Source organism: Aythya ferina (genome assembly GCF_964211825.1).
Source record: "Aythya ferina genome assembly, chromosome: 8".
Lineage (NCBI taxonomy): Eukaryota > Metazoa > Chordata > Aves > Anseriformes > Anatidae > Aythya > Aythya ferina.
The window spans coordinates 22,134,350-22,154,765 of NC_140304.1; the positions used below are offsets into that span (position 1 = coordinate 22,134,350).

Sequence of the window (20,416 nt, forward strand, 5' to 3'; positions counted from 1 at the left end):
TCCTTTTCTGGATTCCCAGTTTGACACCATAAGGTCTTATTCACAAACGCAGTGGGTGCTTGCAGCTGCAATTGAAGGTAACGGGAGTTCTATTCTGAGCAGATTTATCAGCACATAATGCTAACACTTGAGAGAAAAAAAATCCCAAACACCCTATATCAGACACCAACATAAATGGACACTTTTTTTCCTGACTCAACTTCTTTCCTACACAACAGCAATATATACCTGCTGTTCAGTGTGGATATTACACTGGGTAAGAGCGTGCAGTTAGAGAATCTAATTAGGAAATTAGGCATCCTGTCTACAGGACAACCCGTTCATTGTCGTGAAGCAACATGTGGCAGAGGGTAGCCACATTTGGACAGGGAGGAGCCAACAATGAAATAGCTGCTCTCTACGTGCATCTGGCCAACCTATGCCCATAAACAGGTTGTGAGCATTAAAACTGAAAACAGGTTGTGATCATTTGATTTAAAGTTATGTATGATGCTTAGCACAAAATTTGACTAAGTCAAGACAGCAGAGATAGTCAGCTTGGCACTTTAAACTTTTGAAATCTTAGGTTTGTTATTTAATATTTTTTATGGTAATATCGAGAAATCAGATAGATTCCATCTCCTGCTATTACAGCGGCATTCAGCGGGGTTGCCAATAAAGTTTTCTATCTTACAAGACTGTTTGTGACACCACTCCCCACAAATGAGCAGCTCATGTGAAAGTGGTTACTTCTAGGTAACAGCAAAGAAAGCAAGATGCTGGCCTGTGACAAACCCTAACCCAATTAATACCAACTGCTGGGTCCACAAACACCACCATTTACTAGGATGCAACCTAAGGATATATTAAAATGACTTTCTCTAAGAAAAGCTACAGAAAGAATGTATGCCATTTTTATGCTAACTTTGAAAAAGAAAGTGTTAAAGTGTTTAAGAATCCCAATACCTTAGCAAACAAGGAGTTTTAGAGTAAGCCCTTTCAGTGGTTCACATGAAGTCCAAACAATGGTCCCCGTACCACTGTAAAAATGGTATCTTTGTTAATTTGGGTGATTTATGACTTCTGATGATGATGATGATTTGTTAAGTCTTTTAGAATTTTCAAGAGAGCATTAGCTCTTTTGTTAACAGTTTTCCAGACTGAAAATGGAAGATGCACACATCCATTATAGTGATTAAACACAAAGATAGGGTGGCCTATTTTTAAACACTAATTTTTAAAGCAATTTAATCCTACCATTCATCATTCTGAAGCCACTGAGAGACTTTATTGATTCACCAGTCTTTGGTGTAAAATGCATGTTGAATTATCCTTGCTAAAACTGGTAAAGTTTTCACTGGAAGTAAATGGTACGGCTCCATGAGAAATTTACCACGTCTTCAGTCGCAATCATTTACAACCTTGATAATTCTCATCCCTCCTGCTAATCAAATGCCTAATATTACACTGGATATTAACCTCTCTCATTTTAATTTAAAGACACCTGTAAAAACATGCTCAGCAATTTCAGTACATGCGTACTAACACTGCCCTGTAATCGCAGCCTACTTTCCTATAGCAAAGAAATTGAAACTTGGAGCCAAAACCATTTGAGAACATCTGAGTGAGATGCATTAAAGGGATCATAATGCAGATTTTTAGTGTTACTGCGCAATTAGAGAGCTTTCCCATCCTCATAGTTTTCAAGATTATCATCAGCGTATCATTTCTGTCTGTTCCTGTTATTGATAGTTTACCCATTAATGTTTGGAGATCACATAACACCGTAATTCTCTTGCAACAAAAATGAAAGTGATGTTGTACGTACACCAAGGGGGGAATAAGTTGAGCATAAATAGTCATAATTTAAACAGAAAACTCCTAAAGCACCATAACTTTGGAGCTGAGGAGAGAGGTTGAGATCTGATTATATTAGGCTAACCCTATCCTAAAGTGCCATTCCAGAAAGTCAATGTCATGGGATAGTTGGCCAAATATAGTGCCAGATCCACTGGCCTTTTTGCCCAGGACAATATTTGTTCTCCCTGGAAAAAAAAGAAATAACCATTGGAGATTTTTCCATGAGAAGGAAAATACAGGCAGGACTTGTAGGTGAGGTCATGAAAAACTGAAAGACAACTGGTTCAGAAGGACAGCTTTTTTGGTCATTTCTATCATATCATTTGCCTTCTTGGTCAATTAGCTTTGAAGATTAACATTTAATTTACCTTGTACTCTTTGGTAAAGGTACCAGGACACTGACTAACATCCTAGTTAAATAGATTGATATCAGGTTAGGTCTGCAGGTAAAAAGCAGACAGATTTGTGTCTAATTCTGTTTTTACAAATAGAAATAGCAACCGTTTTTCTTCAGTGAAATTCATTTTAACATAGCCTTCAGAGAATAAGCCCAAACAGCTTATTCAAGAATTTTCAAACCAGTATCTTAAACCCACTTGAGATTTCTGTGAAATTTACATTTCTACAATGTGCCCAGTTTCTTTCTAGCTGTGTTTCTGAAGGTGGCCATCATTAGCATTGCTTGAAGCTTTTCTTACCCTCAGTCAAAAGAAACACCGTTACACAAAGTAAGTTCACTTGAGGGGCACGAGAATTCAGCTTTGAATGCATTTCAGATGTTGTCCCTGCTTTGCTTTGAACAAAGCCTTTAGAATTACATCATGTTATTTTGTGTCTCATTGGGAACTGCTGCAGAGGCAGAGATGCAGGACCCCTCCTGCCTCTTCTGCTCTCCTTCCCCCATGCTTTTCTCCACAAACCAGCTCAAAGCAGTATCAAGGATAACTGACCACAGGCAAGCTAAGATAGCATTGTAGATCGCCCAGGTAGCATTGCAGTAACATAGGCAGGTAAATAACTGATAAAAATAGTAATTTTGTTAAAGCAAGGGGAGATGGATCCTCAGAGGGAATTATTTCAGCTGGAAATCAAGTAATAATCTACAAAACATTTCTGCTTCACTGTCTGCATGCTAAAGTTCACCAAAAAAAAAAAAAAAAAGTGAAGCAACTTTCAAGAGGCAAAACAAGACTAGCTCAGGACTCTGCAAGCCTGAGAGAAAGAACCTGAGAGAGAGCAGAATGAAAGGGAAGGTTGTTAACACCCAGATCTCATCACAACACAGATGGAGATTTTAAGCTTTAAATCTTTTCTGCATTCATTATTTTCATTTTCCAGGAGGTATTTGCTCAAGTGTTTAGCACATATTTGCAGTTTGCTTCGAAAATCATGCAAGAGTTTTCAATAATGTGTGAGAATCTCTGGAAAATATTCTCAAACAAAACAAAGCTGTTTACAGGAAGAGCCTAAATTCATCCATTTCAGGATTAGTCAGAAAGCCTCCTGTCTGAGGCTGAAATGCAAGTAAACGCTATGTGATACACCAAGAACAAGTACTGCTCAGGAGAACGAGCTGCTAAGCACACCCTGTAATGTGAAGCAACTTCTCACAGAAGTCAGGATCTGTTCACAAAGCATTTGGAAACAGAGGACACTAATTAGTAGCCAATTATGATTTCATCACATCCAGCATAAAAGACCTCCTGGAGATCAGGTTCATTTCGGCTCTTTCAGCTCTTGTTTAAGGGTACAGTGGCTGTACTGGAACATTTGAGTCTAAAAGCACAGCCAAGTTTCAGATCTACAAACTGCAAGAAAAAATAAGCTGCATCAGGCAGTCATCCATTCCACAACATGTGCATGCATTTATAGTGAGGTAAGTGACATAGGAATAATGAATCTTTTTGTTAGTATTGCTAGAACATAATTCTGTCATAATGAAGTTATTTAACCTTCTTCTATCCCAAACAGATTATTCAAGGCATGGCTGAAAAGCAGGGCTGCTTGAGATGCAAACCTGCACGGCACCTGAAGCGATTCAAGCAAAGGTGGCAAGTACTTTCACAGACCTGCAATATGCTTTGTATAAGGACCAGTTCTTCTACCAAGTCTAAGGTTGACAGTATTGGTTACTACAAAAACCTCTTAGTTAGATTATCTTCAGGAGAGCCTTCCACAGCAAATGCCCTCATTAAGAGATTATTCTGCTTTAGCCTCAGACTCTCCATCCCATGCAATGTTCTTCTTTGGGATTATCCTTCATACCCAGGCATAACAGGACCTTCCTTTCCTGTTTCTTGCACATACTGCTACCAACAATTAGTTATAAACCAAACCATTTACTTTTTTTTAAAAAAAAAAAAAAAAAAAAAAAAAAAAATTTATAAGTAAAGAGCATCAGGGAAAGCCTCCTATTGATCCAAGTCATCCCTTCTTGTCATTACACCAAGAACTGCAAAGACAAATGGTGAAAGAGAAACACTGCACTGCTCATCCTTTTCATCTGCAACATCATTAAGCTAGTCGTCACCTGCTCTGGGATCTAAGCACACCCTAGGATGAGATGACCCCTGAAGAGCTGCCACTTCACCCAGAGAGCAGTAGGTATCGATTAGAGTTCTGATCCAGGCCTGTGAACACCAAAGAGATGCTAGAAAGCCCTTAGAGGGCCACGTAAGGGGCACAGAACTGCAGACAGAAGATGCAAGAAAGAGCAGCTGCACCACGTCTCATGTTCACCGCACTTGAACAGGACAGCAGCACAATCCATTTTAGGGGAGAAAAAAAAGGAAAAGAAAAATTTGCTTTCACTCCAAAGTTGTATTTACAGTAAATAGCTCTCTCCATTCACAGAGTGCAGAGCAAACTGCACAGAACTGCCTAACCGTACGTACAAGATGAACCAACTTCATTACCTCTTTGTACAGGGACAGTCAAACTGCAACTCTGCTACATCTTGACCTAGTCTCAAATCCTTCATTCTCCTGGATTAAATTATCACTAAATGAACTCCAGGAGCTTGCACCTAACTGCATAAATGATATCCCTAGCAAGGGAAACAGTGCACGTGTGTGCATGTGTAAGGGGAAGGTAGAACACAGAGTAAAGGCTATGAGGACAGGGCAGTGACTGTTTAGGTTTGCTTAAGATGTCGTGAATTCTTAGAGTGATCACAAAAGTTTAATCAAGAAATATGCAAAGCTTAAAGCTCACATTCCAAGTAAATAGCATAAATAGAGCAGATATTTAATTTATCAAATATGACAAACTCTAAGGGAAAAAAATGAAGACAAAAATACAACAGTGCAAAATGCAATGCAAAACTGCAAATATAATGCAGAGGAGGTAAACCTACATGCGAAGTGGCACTCATGGGAGTTATGCAGAGAACCACAATAATGGAAAGTGTTCTGAGTACAGGGACATCTGAGCGACAGATAAGAGGGATGTATAAAGGAGTTTCACAATAATTCAACAGGCGGCGTTCTGTATGTAAGAGAAATGCACAGTGCAAGCCAGCAAAATGTATTTAATACACAGACAAGGGCCAAGATATGACCTTTGCAGACAGATAGAAAATTGGATGTAAAATAGGCATGAAGATGTCAGGGAATATGATATAATAACTACAAAGACTTTATCAGCATTATGCAAGAGAAGGAAGCAGTCACCCATCCAAGATAAATGCTGGCATGATAGTTAAACCACAGGGACGAGGCAAATTACAAGGAAAAAAAATATGCTGCCCTAAGTTTCACTTAAATCTACTAGAACTGAGAATATCAGCCACCACTGTCAGATAATATTGCTATCTCCTTGTTTGCTTTTGAAAATAAGCAGAGCACATTTTACTGTTAAGCTAACAGTAGGATCACAGCAATACAACCAAGATGTTCATCTGTGCAAGGACTCAACATCACACAGCAGAAAATGCTAGTGTATAGATTTCAAGAAAACAAGAAACAAGCCATAACACTCACAGTTAAAATCCCATCTGTCAGCTGAAAAGAACCAGAAAAATAACTGGAAAATAAAAAATAGCACTGTAATAGGTTTTTGTACTACTCGGGGGCACAGTGCAGAGACTCCTGACCACAGACTGAACAGGCTGCTATGGCTATGTGGTGCAACACAGTACGTGGCAGATACATTAAACATGGCTCTGTAAGCCCAACACCTGCATTTACACAACACCATGACCAGTGTTGTTCTGCAGACAGTAAGAACTATGGGGGGGAAAAAAAGATATTATAAATCTTTTGTTCCCTTTTCTTAATGAGAAAGGTCTTGAGATTTGCCATTTATGATTGTGTAATTCTGAATATAAATGTATTGACAAGCTAGAAGGGCTCACCATGAAGTGGCAAATTTCACATCAGATATTCCTACACGGACACTGAAATCAAGAACTGGAGCAAGTTCCAAAAGAGTTGAGCTTACTTGTAACAGTTAGCCACCAGTGTGTGTACATGTGTGCACGCATTCTTATGCATCAGTACATTTAAAAGACACTTTGTTCATTATTAGCTTATTTTCTGACATGTCATTTTCATCACATTGGCTTTCAAAATCATTTTACAGTATGTCTGACAGACTCTCATGGCTTAGATAGCTGATTAAGTAAGAAATACTGAACATAGATTTTGCATTGGAAAGCATGAGAAGAGACCTCACTGAAAGTACCACAGAATGTGTAGTCAGCTAGCACTCCAGCAATAGCAGAGCATGAAAACAATACTTACAATTAAACAATTAATGAAACAATAATTTCCAAGGAAGACTGTGACTGGGTTGTGCTGTGCTTTTAGACAGAGTGCTCTAACCTAAATTCATGTAGCCACTGACTAAAGAAATCCCTCTTTTGGATTCAAAGGCAAACCACTGCTATGGAAAAAGTCGTATATTTTGTCAAAATTTCAGCAAAGTGCAATGAAACATAAAATAACATTGGAGAATAAGCTTGTTAGCATCGTACCCTCCAATTCCCACTAAAGACTTTTTCAGAGGAGCATGCATGTGGCAGTATTCAGAGAAACTACAGTTCTAAAGCGAACAAATTTAAGAGGCACCCATGCAAATACACTGACCTCTCTTCCCCTTCATGGTGTTTGGTTGGGTATAACAGCTCACTGCAGATTTAAATACCGTTCAGAATGACAACAGTGCAATTCATAGCTGGTACTTAACCGAGGCTCCCCAGGTGAGAAGACTGAATTACTTTTCTGAGTCAGAGCTTTCTAACTTGCCCTTTGTAACCTCGCTGCTCTCCTTTCCAACCTAGTCTCAAATGCAGCTTTCCAATAGCACAGATTGGAACTCAGCCTGATTTATCCAAACGTTATATGCAACATATTTAGAAACCATTACACAAAACTAGAGAATGACGATAATTAAATCAGACATTGCATTTGCATTCCTACATTACCTGTGGCCCAACCCAATAAAAAAGGGTTACAAGAGGTTTAATGGTATGGACCGGGTTGTGCCATATAGCTAGATCACAAAGGAAAAACTGGGCCACACCAAGATGAGCAGGATCACCCCCGTTTGTATTGTCTTACTTAGGAATCAGTCTCAAGAGGAGATAAAATACAGCACAGACAGGTATTACATGTCACAGAGCAAGTATCAGTAACATCAAACATGGAGCCAGAGCCCTGTCCCAACTATCACCCTCATTCCTGGTGTAACAGCAGGTCATAATGTATGCATAGATAACCCCTTCGAAAACAGCTCATTACTTCCCTGGAATTGCTGTTCTTAGAAATAAATTTTGTCATCTTCCCCAGAAATCTTTGAGAGGAATACTGTGTCTGCTTCCCCTGCTGACTTCCTTCACACACTCTGCTGAGGGAAACTGGAAATTAGTTGATGATTCCTTTTAGGGAACAGATCGGAAACAGACTTTGATGAGTGTTTTTAGATTTGTGAGCTGTGTTTTATCATCACTTGCCAAAGACAACCTCCAGGCAATTGCTCTGAAGCTCTCAGTTCCCATCCAGCACAAGTGACCCTTGCAATCTAGGGAGGAAGTAGTGGAGAGCCAACAAGAAAAAAGAAAACACCTTCATGAGACATGCTGGATAACTATTAACAGCATACTCCCTACAGGAAGAGAATAAATAGCAACATATGCTTATATATCTAATCATAGAGTTCTGGAAGTAATTCATTCTCCCCTCAATTTACCACCCAAGTTCTGTCACACACTTCCCTAAGAGTTTGTTTTTGTTTTTTTTTTTTTCTCCTTTGGAAGGATGCCTGCCTCTACCTTTATAGCACTTCTATTCCTCTAATCAAGTGATGGAGACTCTACCACTGACCTGGGCAGCCTGTTCCAATGCTCGTCTATACAAGCCACTGCCAGTTTGATTTGACATTTACCTTCATACTTTCTTTTTTAACTTAACGCCATTCATCACTAAAGCAATTTATAGAGTACTTCATATCCAGGATTACAAACAGCTGCACTGTATTCCACACGGGTGTACACCCATAGCTTAGCAGCATTCTCTTTAATACTGAAGTCTCTCCGTTTCAAATCAAAGCAACTCTGGCTCCTAGGTGTCACTATTCATCAGTTCTCTTTTCCCCAGGCAGCTTAGGATTTCACAATAAATCATCCTAACTACTTTCTCAGTCTTGCCATTAAACAACATCTCTTCTGTAACATATATTTACCTTCCAAGGGTCTTCACTATACAAATCTTAACACATTATTTGTCTGACGTGTACCAGAGCATAAATATTTGCATAAGTGAGTCTACAAATTCATATGACTAAATATTGGGATAACTAGTTCAATATCACCTAAACTTTAATAGGAATACAGACAGATAAATCTCATGCAGCAAATTAGTGGCAGTGATGTTCACTGGTCATCATGCAAAACACTACTGGAAAGTAAAGAGCAAGAATTGCATTGGAATAAGCAAATGAACAGAAGAAATCAAAATTCAGTCCCTTTTCAAATCTATTATGCTTCTTTGTGCATATTAAGGTGGTTACATATTTCTATAAGCTTTAAAGATGTGCTTTACCCGGAAAAGCTAAGATAAAACAGAACCATGTACTATCCTGAGTTGGAAGGGATCCACAAGGATCAAGTCCAACTCCTGGCTCTGCACAGGACCACCCAAAAACTAGACCATATGTCTGAGAGTGCTGACCAAACACTTCATGAACTGTGTAAGGCTCGACTTCCCCAGGGAGCCTGTTCCAGTGCCCGACCACCCTTCTGTGGAACAGCCTTTTCCTAACACCTAGCCTGACAGTCCCCTGGCAAAGCTCTATGCCATTTCCTTGAGTCCTATCACTGGTCAGCAGAAACAAGAGATCAGTGCCTCCCACTCTGCTCCCCTTCACATTTCACATGCGTGTAAAGGTCACCCACGTGCATCAGGAAAGCTTGGACAGCGCTCTTCTCCTCCAAGCACTTCCCATAGAGGCTTTTATTGTTGGCTCCAGCTGGCAAAGCAGTGTGTGCTGCATACAAGTCACTTAATGTTTGGGAAACACTCAAATACCAAGGCTATCAATGCAGGCAAGACCCTGGAAAAACAAATAATTGCACTGTTCCCCCACAACAGTGTTCTCCTGTCATTGCTTCAGGCCATGGAGCAGCCTGTTTCAATCAGTTTCTGAATGAGTTGCTTGGCAGTACATAAAATGGACTTCTAACACTGACCACCTTTTGCAGATGCCCCTTGCCAAAGCCTCATAAGGAGTACGCCTCCCTGCCAGATGCAGGGCACAGCACGCTAGATCATTTGTTTCTACTGGCAACTTCAAACTGGAACCTTACAGTGAAACTAAGGGGGAGTCCAAGCCCCTGATCTCTACAGATCCAAAAATATCCATTATACCATAAAAATAAAAGATCAGACAACAAATATATATATATGCTATATGTAGTTCTTATTTTGATACTTGACTTTGTTGGCAAATATAATGCTTTCTGCACAGTGTTGGCTGTCTCTAGATGTTTTCATGCAGCAATATTCTTTTCTCAGTTACAAGTTCTCTGCATCCAGCACGCTCTCACGTGATACATCTGTTTCCCTGGCTAATCATGCAAATTAGTGTTTAAGTCATGCCTAGGCCTGCATTGAATCAAAAATGTAACTTTTCACTCCATTTCATGATTTAAGAAGTCTTGCAAAATGCAAATTATGCCTTATTATTGACAGCTTTTGCACTATACCACCACACTTTTAACAAGCTACGGGTATTCTGTGTTTCACAGTGCTGATAACTATATTCTAACAAAATGAGTTTGTAAAATCTCTCAGGAAAGGTAGACCAAAGAGGAGGCAGAAATACTAACCAACTATTCATTGGCCTTTCATTCTCTTCAGAAGTGCCGGTCCCTTTGAGAGCATATTTTTTCCTTTCTTTTAAAAGATCTTTACAGCAGCCTCCTCAGAACGCATTACAAGGATTATTCTATGTCAGATGAAGTGTAGTAAAATACAGCTATGTGAAGCAAAGCTTTTTTTGCTGAAACAGATAAAAAATAGATTTGCTTCTGTTTTTATGCTGAAATAGTAAATCACAGAAACAAATTGATATAAGCTGTCACTTTAGCTATTTGAAAAAGTGCTGGCACCTCAGAGACGAAGTACTGTCTTCCTGAGAATACAAGAGCAGATGATACACATTAACACCAGAGCCACACAAATAATTGATTTTGCAGTTTGCTTGGTGAACACAAATAACCTCATTTCAGTTTAATCTGAAATATTCTTAGTACTTGGGGATAAAAAAAAAGAAAAAAAAAAAAAAAAAGCCTTCAATCTGAAAGACAGAATTTCACACAAAGTTTGTAAGCTTCTGAAATGCATCTGTGTACGAAGCAAATGGAAGAAAAAAGTTTTAAATGTTTATTGCTCATTTTGCAAAGGAGTAATTAACACAGCTCTCCAGGCAGGCTTTCAAACAGTTGTTCTTTAAAGAGGAAAACTAGAAACACATCAAACACATTAGTGAAGGGAAATTTGCAGCATAGCTTTTATACCTGCTGCATAGAACCCAACACCAGAATCTACATACATGCATGCATTCCTTTCCAAAGGATATTTGAATTAAGCTGTGTTGTTTTCCTGGATCCTTGGCAATACATTTAGCAGAACACCTTATCCCATTCATAACTGGGCAATAGAGTTCTACAGACCAGTATTAATTTAAAAGAAAAAATATCACACTTCTATCCAAGGCCTATCTATCTCCATTTCCTTGTCTTTTGTGTTGCAATGCATGTAATAAAGTTTTTTTTGTTTTTTTTTTATTGTTTTGCACACATTGTTCAAAATTAAAAGCAATAATAAAGATTAAACATGAATTATTATTTGCATCAACAGTAATACAAGAAATAGTCCCAGGCTAAATGATGTGCTTCAAATACTGTTTCCATCATGTCACAAAATTTTAAGTATTCTCAATCTTTACTAGTCTATATCAGGCCCTAAGTGTTTTTGAGTATTCATAAACCAAACAGAGGTATATTATTTTCTGCAAAGTCATTAACAAGTTTTCTCAATTGTTCATGCTTTGGGAAAGTTTTCCATGGCTCTTATTTTACCTTTACATAACAGACTCAGTGTTACCTAACGTGTTGCCTCTGAAAATTCAGTCAGCAGCACTTTTTTCCCAGCCCATATTTGAATCTTAACACTTATAGAGCATCTTATATTCATCTTTAACACATGTGCTATGTAAATATTGAAACTAATCCTCATAACATTTCAAAGTCCACATTAGTTGACTAATTTAAAATGAATAAAGGATTTATACCTGGAACGAAGAGCAAAGTAGTTCTGAAAATAGAAATAAACACAGCATGCATTTGCTATCCTTTATCATAAACAGTTAGGTATCATAAACAGTTAGGCCTGCTTTATGGAGACCAAAGTCCACACAAACAAGGACACTCTGAAATGTGGCAGCATTAGAAAGTCAGCACTGCACACGCAATGTTTTCAGAACAGAAACACTACTAATAACAGCTCATCCATACAGCTCCATTTATCAACTAACCTTGATAAGCACATACTACATCATCCACGCTTCCCCTGATTTACAAGCTCTCAACTCTCTTCTTAATGCAAGCCCTGAATAAAAAGCTATCCTATTTAAAAAGCAGTTCTCTCACCTGGGCTAAAGCAATATTGGCCATGGTAGTCAATGAGCTCATCAAGCAGTAAAGAAACTCTACCCATCTTTGATAGATGCTAGAAGGCAGCTGTGACTGACTTGGCCAGAGCTTCTGTTCTGCAACTGTCTTGCCAAACCCAATGTATTTGGCACCTTCTACCCATTTACTTCTTTAGTAGCTATGGAAGGTTTGCAATTCTACAACACCTATGCACATTAAGCATTTTAAGGAACAGATTTTCAAAGGTATTTATGCATAGAACTCGGTTATTACAGCCAGATTCAGACATCTATCTTTGTGGCACTGTGTCTTAATTCTGTGTAATCTATCATCTTCACAGTTCCACTTAAAGTTAATTTGAGGATTAGGGCACAAAGGGCTCTCTTGGGTCACTTCCTCAAATGAAGGACCTTTTCTCCTCCACTGGCTCTTGCTCTAGGTACATGGTTTCTTCTTTCCATCATGTTAGACTTGCATAAAAAAGATCCATCCCCATTTACTGCAGTGGCTGCTGGGACTCTATTCAGTATCTCATTTCACCTTAAATTTAATTTTAAAATAGATGCTAGAAAACCAAGATGGACAACTGGAATCTAATCTAGGTAATCAAACTTTATGGACAATGCCATTAGCTTACCACTTTCCTATAGATACTGTGAGGAACTCCAAATTCAAGCCCAGAAATTGCCTAGTTTAACAAATAAAACTTTGTTGTACATACTCACCAACTCACTCCCTTACATACCCCTCTGGAAAGGTAACAGGATGTCTGAGGAACTTCAACCACAAAAGAGGAAATGTCCCTGATAAATGAGACAGTGGCGACAGATAAAACAAGCCTAAGCAGTTCCTGCCACAGGAACTGCATTTGTAGTCCTGAATACTGCTCTTAATCACAAAGCCACCCAGAGGAAAATGCTGTGGAGTGAGACATACACCAAACTAACCTCCAGCTTAATTTATTTTGGTCCATTAGATTGTGAAAATATGAGTGGGAAATTACTGATGATTTTTTTTACCCTCCCTACCTGTTGTACCTTTCACAAAAGAGAATTTCTCACATCTTTTGTACAAACTGTTTCCCAGGTCTGCAGGGCTGAATACTTGACTGCAAAAGGGAAGGATGTAGGAGGCAAAAGACACAGATGTGTTTTTTTTTCTGGAGAAGCTTAATTAATTGTTTTTATGGCAAAATGATGACATTAATTGCTTTGGAAAAGCCAAATTTTTATTATCATTACCACCGCAAACTGTCATGGAGGATAAGAAATAGTCAGACCAATACACTTGATGCATTGATTTTAGATTCCAACTTCAGTGTTCTGTGGATTTTTCTTTCAATAGATAATCACACTCCACACAATACTACAACAGAAAGCTCTTCTGGTGCAGATAAAGGATGTTTGGGGAGATTAACAGAGGGCAGAAACAGAGCGTTTCTTTTCTAATATGTTTCTATGGTGTAGGAACCCCAACCCACCTTTTATGTATTCACTTGAGTCCATGCTGGTTTCATTCCATTCTGAAATTATCTTGGTTCAGTTAGAAGGCACTGCTCTCGGCTGAAATAGATAAACACAAAGGATAAGATTGTAATTAAAGGTTGTTTTTTCCCCCATCTTCAACACACACAGTTGGTCCTTACAGGCACTAGTCACAGCTAGAAGACTACAGTGCCATCTCTCTTTCTGAGCAGTGTTTGCAACATCATTTAACCTGCCTTCATCACAGGGCAAAGTTGTGAGAATTAATTATATTTATGTGCACTAAGGAGGTAATCATTACAGCCACAGTGCTGTAATCCCGACCTCTCTTTTATACAGCTACCAACAGTTGCCCACTGCCATTTTGCTATACTCTTCCAATTTCAGCAACACCTTACTGAAAGAATATCAAATCCCATTAGTTTATGTTCTCTATGCTACGTGATTGAAATACTGCAGTTATATAGCACGGTAAAACAACTAACTCCTGCAGGAACAGCAGAGCTGGATTACAAGGGAATATAGATGAGACAGGCAGATAAACACACAAGCAGGAACACTTCACGGGCAGCCTTTGCTGAGAAGAACCTAGGAAGGCTAATAATGGGCTGCTGTGTTCTTGTCATTTGTGCTCTTAAACGTCAATGATTATCTAAAAGCACAGATGAGAAATAATTTTTACCATGCCAATTCCATGATTGGGTGTACGGGTTGTTCTGAAGGAAACAATCTGCTGGACAACAGCTTTGGTATTGTATTAAAAAGGTCTGTTCAAAGACCAGAAAATTTATCTGTCCTGGGTCAATTTCAGGAGTTCAATGACATCTCCCGTGTGTCACAGAAGGCTGCTGTGGTAAGCTATATGGATTAAAATTGCTCCTTGTGCTGAATTCAGTGTTCCAAATAGCCTCGTAAAATGATAATACCTGAGTGCTCTTCTGCTCTCATCAGCATTATCTCCAGACGTTCAGTAGGATCCCTTTTTATCCCTCAGCAGTTGTCACTGCATCAAATTTCCAACTTTTTGAGGTAAGCTGGCCCCCACAAACAAGCACAGATAGCTGCAGCCAGCACCGCTGCCTCTGGTTACCAGTGTGATTTGAGGCTGACATCCAGTGTCCTAACTGGTCAAGAAGAAATTTCTCAAATCAGTCTGGTAGCTTTCCTTTGAATCTTGCATACCTGGCTCAGGCAGCTTAGACCTAGGGATAGCTTTCAGCTTATTTAACCTCACTGTGTGACCAGAGAACTGCAGAGAGCTGCTCTTGACACACGAGGCCTCTCCACTGCAGAATGGCATTGGTAATGCCACATAAGCAGTTACGCAGCTGAGCCAATATGATTCAGAAAGTGTCCTGGTCAGCCTTAGATTACAGGTCATACATGGTGGTGATGTGGCTGACTGGACACATGTTAAGACAATTATGTCAGGGGAAAGACAGGATGAAAGTTGCAACCCCTGATTAGTACTCTGAATTCAAATGCAACAAGCCTGTACAAATACCAGTGATCAGCTCACCACGCTGTGGAAATGGAATTTAAAGCAAAATAGTTTTCTTCTGATGTATAGTAGTTTACCTTTTTCCTTCAGGTCACTAACTTAGAGAGTGACGGGAAGGAAAGGGTAAATCAAACAGGAACTCAGAACCAATCTAACCTTTCCCATTGTCTCCCACCAGATGTAGCTTTTCCCATACAATCACAAACTCCAATAGAAAATGAATTGTGACTCTGACCTAAGAAAGTTCAAAGCTATTAAAACAGCAAATCAGCACAAGTGGGTTGGAGCCAGTGCTAACAAAGAATACATGCTACCAGCTATATACATTTGGAAGCTAATTTTCAGTAGTGCTGAGCACTCACAATGCCAGCGGAAGCCAGGTGGGATGGTAGGAGATCAGCACATCAGAAGATCAGGCTCATTGGTTTAAAGACTATCCTGAGGCACAGAAAGCCTACTAGTGGGATGAAAGAAGGAAGACAATGACTGTCAGTAAGAGTCAAGCATTCTGGGAAAACAAGTGGAAGCCAGCAAAAATAATCTCCTCTATGCCAGACTCCTCAGAAAGGTATAAAACTGAGTACTTTAAGAATCCAGGGGTGAGATGTCTGTGGAGAGGAAAAAAGCCATAAAAGTGGTGCAGTACTGTTTCAGAGCTGGTTTTAGGGTGACTGCTGAACGGATATTTGATGAGAGTACCTAAGGGAAGACTATTATGTTCTCCAATTGATGAAACCCATCTCTGCAAATGGATGGTTAGAAATCCTTCTACTAATGCAGAAGATAAAACACAAGCAGGTACCCACACAAACAACCCTGTAGCCTGCATGCCCAGCTGTTCAGCAATTTCCAAATCTGCATAAATATCATGAATTACATTTTACTATGAAACATATTCTCTCTAGTACCTATAAATATGTCATCTTATTGCAGAGCCTTGATTCAAGTGGATTTCTATGCTCTCACTTTGTAATTGCCTCTTCCGCTGACAGCTACATGAAGAGGATCCCAGTGATATACATTATGCAACATGTACAGTATTAAAATACTAAACACCTACTAAATACTAAAAACATGTCACACGCGTACTTCTCTTACAAGCCAGGAGGGAAATGTGAATAAAGTTTGGTATTTTTGGTAATCAGGAAAAAGGAATTGAAGACACGTTTATCAAACACGAGCAAAAAATTACAATACAAGTGCTTGCAGTTTGTAAATCAGCACATTCCCAGCTGTGTCAAACTGCAGGCTCAGGACTGGATCAACAATCTCTGCAAACAGGGAAGTGAAGCGCTGTATTTCAGACTACATTGTCAGACAGGAGGCATTCAATGCTTAGCTTCTTTTTTAACCTTTCCTTTACCCTTCCTCATCCTCAAGTCCATATCACAGCAGGCATTTCTCTCAGCTGTATCCTGCTGTTGTTTTTCTGATGTGATCCTTTTTTTTACCAGCTCTGCAAATGCAGACCTTGTCTCAGTGAGCTGGACTGTAACCAGCATGCAGCAGTAATGAAGTGCCCCATTCTACTGGATGCAGAACGTAAACCTGGGAGAGAGAACTAGACGGCACCTCTTTAGATTTTTTTTAATTTAAGATAAGAGTCTCTGCCTCAATAAGAAAGATAATAACTCTTATCACTTAATGGGAAAAGTTGGAAAACAGACATCTGGTGAGTGGGATGCTCCCAGAGCCTGTAAAAATCACTAGAAGTCCACATAAAACTTTCCTTTAGCAACACGACCCTCACTGTAGACCCTTCAAGCAATAAACTCGCCAGAGTTCCCTGATGGTAGACGCCTTCTGAATGCAGTTAGAGTACTGCAGAGGGAGAAAAAGCACAAGTTAATGCAGCCTCAGACCCCTTTAGATAAGTAGAGGCTTTCATCTGGCTAGAGAGATAGATGAAGGCAATGTATTTAACCCGGGAGAAGATAAGCTTCCCCTTGGAGACTGGACTCAGAGAAGAACAAGGAGTTTCCAAAAGGTAAATAGGATATTCAGAAGGGGTGGCTTAGAGGAAAGCAGGTGCAAAGGACGTGCCATTTTCAAGGAGTTCTTCAGAAAAGATAATCTGTAATGGTTCCTTGATCACTGGATCCCTAGTACTAGTTTGTTAGTTTACTAAGTCCTCAAGTCGTTTTTCAAATCACTCTAATGTCTAGTTAAGTCTCATATACTCAGTAGAACATTTGAAAGAACAATATTTTTGGTTCCTCATGGAGAAGGAATGGATATAAATGTATATAATTGTTTTGCCATGTTGTGCATTTGTGCTGTTACCAGTTGTTAACAGAACTCAATAGTTTTTGAATGCGTTATTTTAAGCTACCCTGCTGTCAGTGTATAGATGCCTTGAGTTCTGCCTATATTTATGTAATTAAACTGCATTTAAGTTTCCTCTGCCAGGGGTGATTTCTGTGGTAACATGGTGTGAGCTTCTCTCCAGGACAGGCTTGTAATGTTCAGCAATGCAGATTCCAATAAAACTCCAGTATAAACACACTGCTGAACCTTGACAACTAAATGCACAAGGCTTGAGAGCTGAAAATACACACAGGGTGGATATTTATGTCTCTTCCTCTTTTCTGTGACTGCCTGGGCAACCTCGCATGAATACGAAGTAATCTAGTTATGAATTTAATCATCGTTGTTAGTGGGCCCCAAGTTCCACATGACTGCATATTTTCACTGGCTGCTACTGTTTTCAAACAGCTCTTAATGACAATTCCAAGCTTAAACTATATTTTGGTAGTCTAACTCATACACATAGCTCCTCATATGCTTTGACATAAATCAGGATGAAATGGAGTATAGGTCCTATGTGTCCTGATTACTCCTTGTAAGAAATTGAAGGAAAATGAATACTTAGAAAACAAACATAAGTAAAGGTATTTAGAACATACAGCTTTCTACAATAAAAGGGAACTCGATATTGGTGCCACTACACTTTGCATGTGATTAATGTTCACAGTGGATCTTAAAATGGCATGCAAACATTTCTGCAAGACTCCATTGACATCTACAGGGAATGTTCACGTGTCATTTAGCCAGAACATTCACAGAGGAACTAATCAGTGAATTGGCACTACACTGAGACTGTACTTGGTTAGTTTAAAATAAAAGAGGTAAATATGTCTAAGCACTGGTTATGTCTCACCAGACTGAAGATAGAGGAGCTTACTCTGTGCATACAGGCTCCCAGCTTGAGTCTGCACAAGCCTGATCCACCTTGCCAAGCAGCCAGGGTCCCAACTTAATCTCAAGAGAAGGCCAGCCAAGCTCAGGAGAATGCATATGTCTTTCTAGACAGTAGTCAAATCTAACAAATTAAATAAGAGGTTTTAACCGGTGTGTTTGAAAATGAAATGTGATAAGGAAATTATGCTCTTCCTCAGCTGGTGTATTTAATGTACAGAGAAAATATCTGACAAATTGAAGATGATGGCATTTAAGATGGATCAGGTAAAAGCTCTTCCAACTGTAGCTAAAAAACTGCACACACACACACAAAAAATATTTGCACAGCTGCCTTTTTTTTAAAAAAAAGACAATAATTTATACCTGCTACTAACTCTGTTGATGTGTGTGTTTCAAGGATAACAATCTTATATTTCAGGGAAGGAGGCTACAGTTTTTGCAAAAATATACAAGGAGTCTACCCCCCTCCCTAAACAAGTCTCCCTCCTCTGAGTGCCTTAGATGGGCACACTGATAGAAGGCAGTCCCTCATTCTCTGAATAACTAGACTATAAAACTATGGGCATTACCAAGGGCAAAAAATCAAGCTTAATGGCCTGATGCAATGTGGCAATTCCTACATCATCACTCCTAGTAGTTCATTTCCATACAAAATCCTTCAAATAGCTAGACAAGAATTCCACTCTCCCTCAGATACCTCTGTCAAAAGAATTTGCATCACATACAACATTTATTACATCCTTCAGGCATCCCACATGACTTGTCTCATGCTGGCATTGGTACAGAACCAGGTGCATACGGTATTCTGAGAAGCTATGAAGGAATCCCTTGACAAAGGGGCTTTAAGAGGTGGTCAAAGGCCACAATGTGGTTAGTTGGGACGGTGTAGAAGCCGTAAGATGTTACGACTTAGTTCCTTAATTTTCAAGGCAAAAATTAAGACACAACAGACGTACTGTATTAAGGAACAGTCTGGCACACCGGTAGGTAATTGATTGTTAATGTTTAGTATATTTGTAAAATGGAGCATAAGGAAACAATTAAGCCTCCATATTGCTTATAAGCTGTAGAACTGATCCTTGAAAATCTGCCATATCTTATTTGACAGAAAATAACAGGCACTTCCAGCCTGCCATCAAAGTTTATACGGACAAATAAAGGAGGCAATGTGTTTTTTTTCTGACAGTTTTTGTCACTTACATAGCATTTAAAATCAAAATGTGCACTCATCACATGTTTTCATCATCAATTATCTTCTCTTCAATGAAACTGCAAATTATAGACAGGAAACAATCCTATTCTTTTTACCAAAAAAAATGAGCAGAACAACAGCTGTTTACTTTGGAAAGTTCAATAACATCCAATCAACTTCTGTCCCTCTCCAAAAGAAAAGCTGTTTTTTAAAGAGCACCCTGAGCAGCACTTCTACCAAAATATTTGTTGTTAGTTAGCATTTTTTCTCAGTTGTTGGAAAATGTGCAAAAGAAATATTGGAAAAAATGTAGCTTTCTTTTAACTCTAGAAAGTATACGGACTTTTTTTTTGGTTGCTCATTTCTGTTTTAAGCACAACTCTGAAATACTGAGATGTCTCTGATTAGAATTCTGAAATAAAAAAGCAAACCCCAGTCAAACTGTAAAGAAATGAAGAAAACCAGAGATGAAGCAGTTATCTTCCCTGTCAGCATGCTAAGCAAAGGATTCACCCTTGCTTTCCTGAAAATATTTTAGTGCAAGCAAGACGAGGTCTTTATGAACTGAGAAGTAAAGAAGGAACATGCTCCACCTACCAAGCTCTGGAAATACCATGAAAGGGCTTCATACAGCAGCAGTACAGAATGTAATCCCATTTTCTTTGCAATATCTTCTCTATTCAGGCTCCATATTAGCTGTTAGTTCCTTTTCAGGAAGTTTTATGAAGTCTTGTGTCTTTTTCTACTTGTTGGGGCTGAAATCTATTAACACACAACCACCTTGGGGACATTCCATCATCATAGCATGTATTCTATATACATACGTGGAACATCTATCTTATGTCACCTCTTAAATGTCCTGGAATTACTATTTTTCCCCTTCAAACATTCCATCATAGCACACCACAGCTCTAGTTGATGAATGACAAAAAAGATATATTATAGCACGTTTGTAGGTTTTCTTCTGTTCCAAAAAGTTGTCTACACTGCAGTCTGGCCAGTGTGCCTCGCATGATGTATCTGCCACTAGCCATGACTTCCCTGGG

At 39.1% G+C, this 20,416-nt stretch overlaps 1 protein-coding gene across 2 annotated transcripts in view; it reads right to left on the reverse strand.

The window, feature by feature from the left end:
* The window catches only part of ST6GALNAC3 (ST6 N-acetylgalactosaminide alpha-2,6-sialyltransferase 3), a 249,563-nt gene that overhangs the window by 225,422 nt on the left and 3,725 nt on the right, over positions 1-20,416 (reverse strand). Inside the window, exon 2 of one of the 2 annotated variants that reach the window (XM_084527726.1) lies at positions 13,473-13,554. The gene's annotated coding sequence lies outside the window, so the exon portion shown is untranslated. Of the gene's footprint in view, positions 1-11,874; positions 11,920-13,472; positions 13,555-20,416 lie in introns of those variants that run through there. The other variant, XM_084527728.1, reaches the window with a different exon arrangement.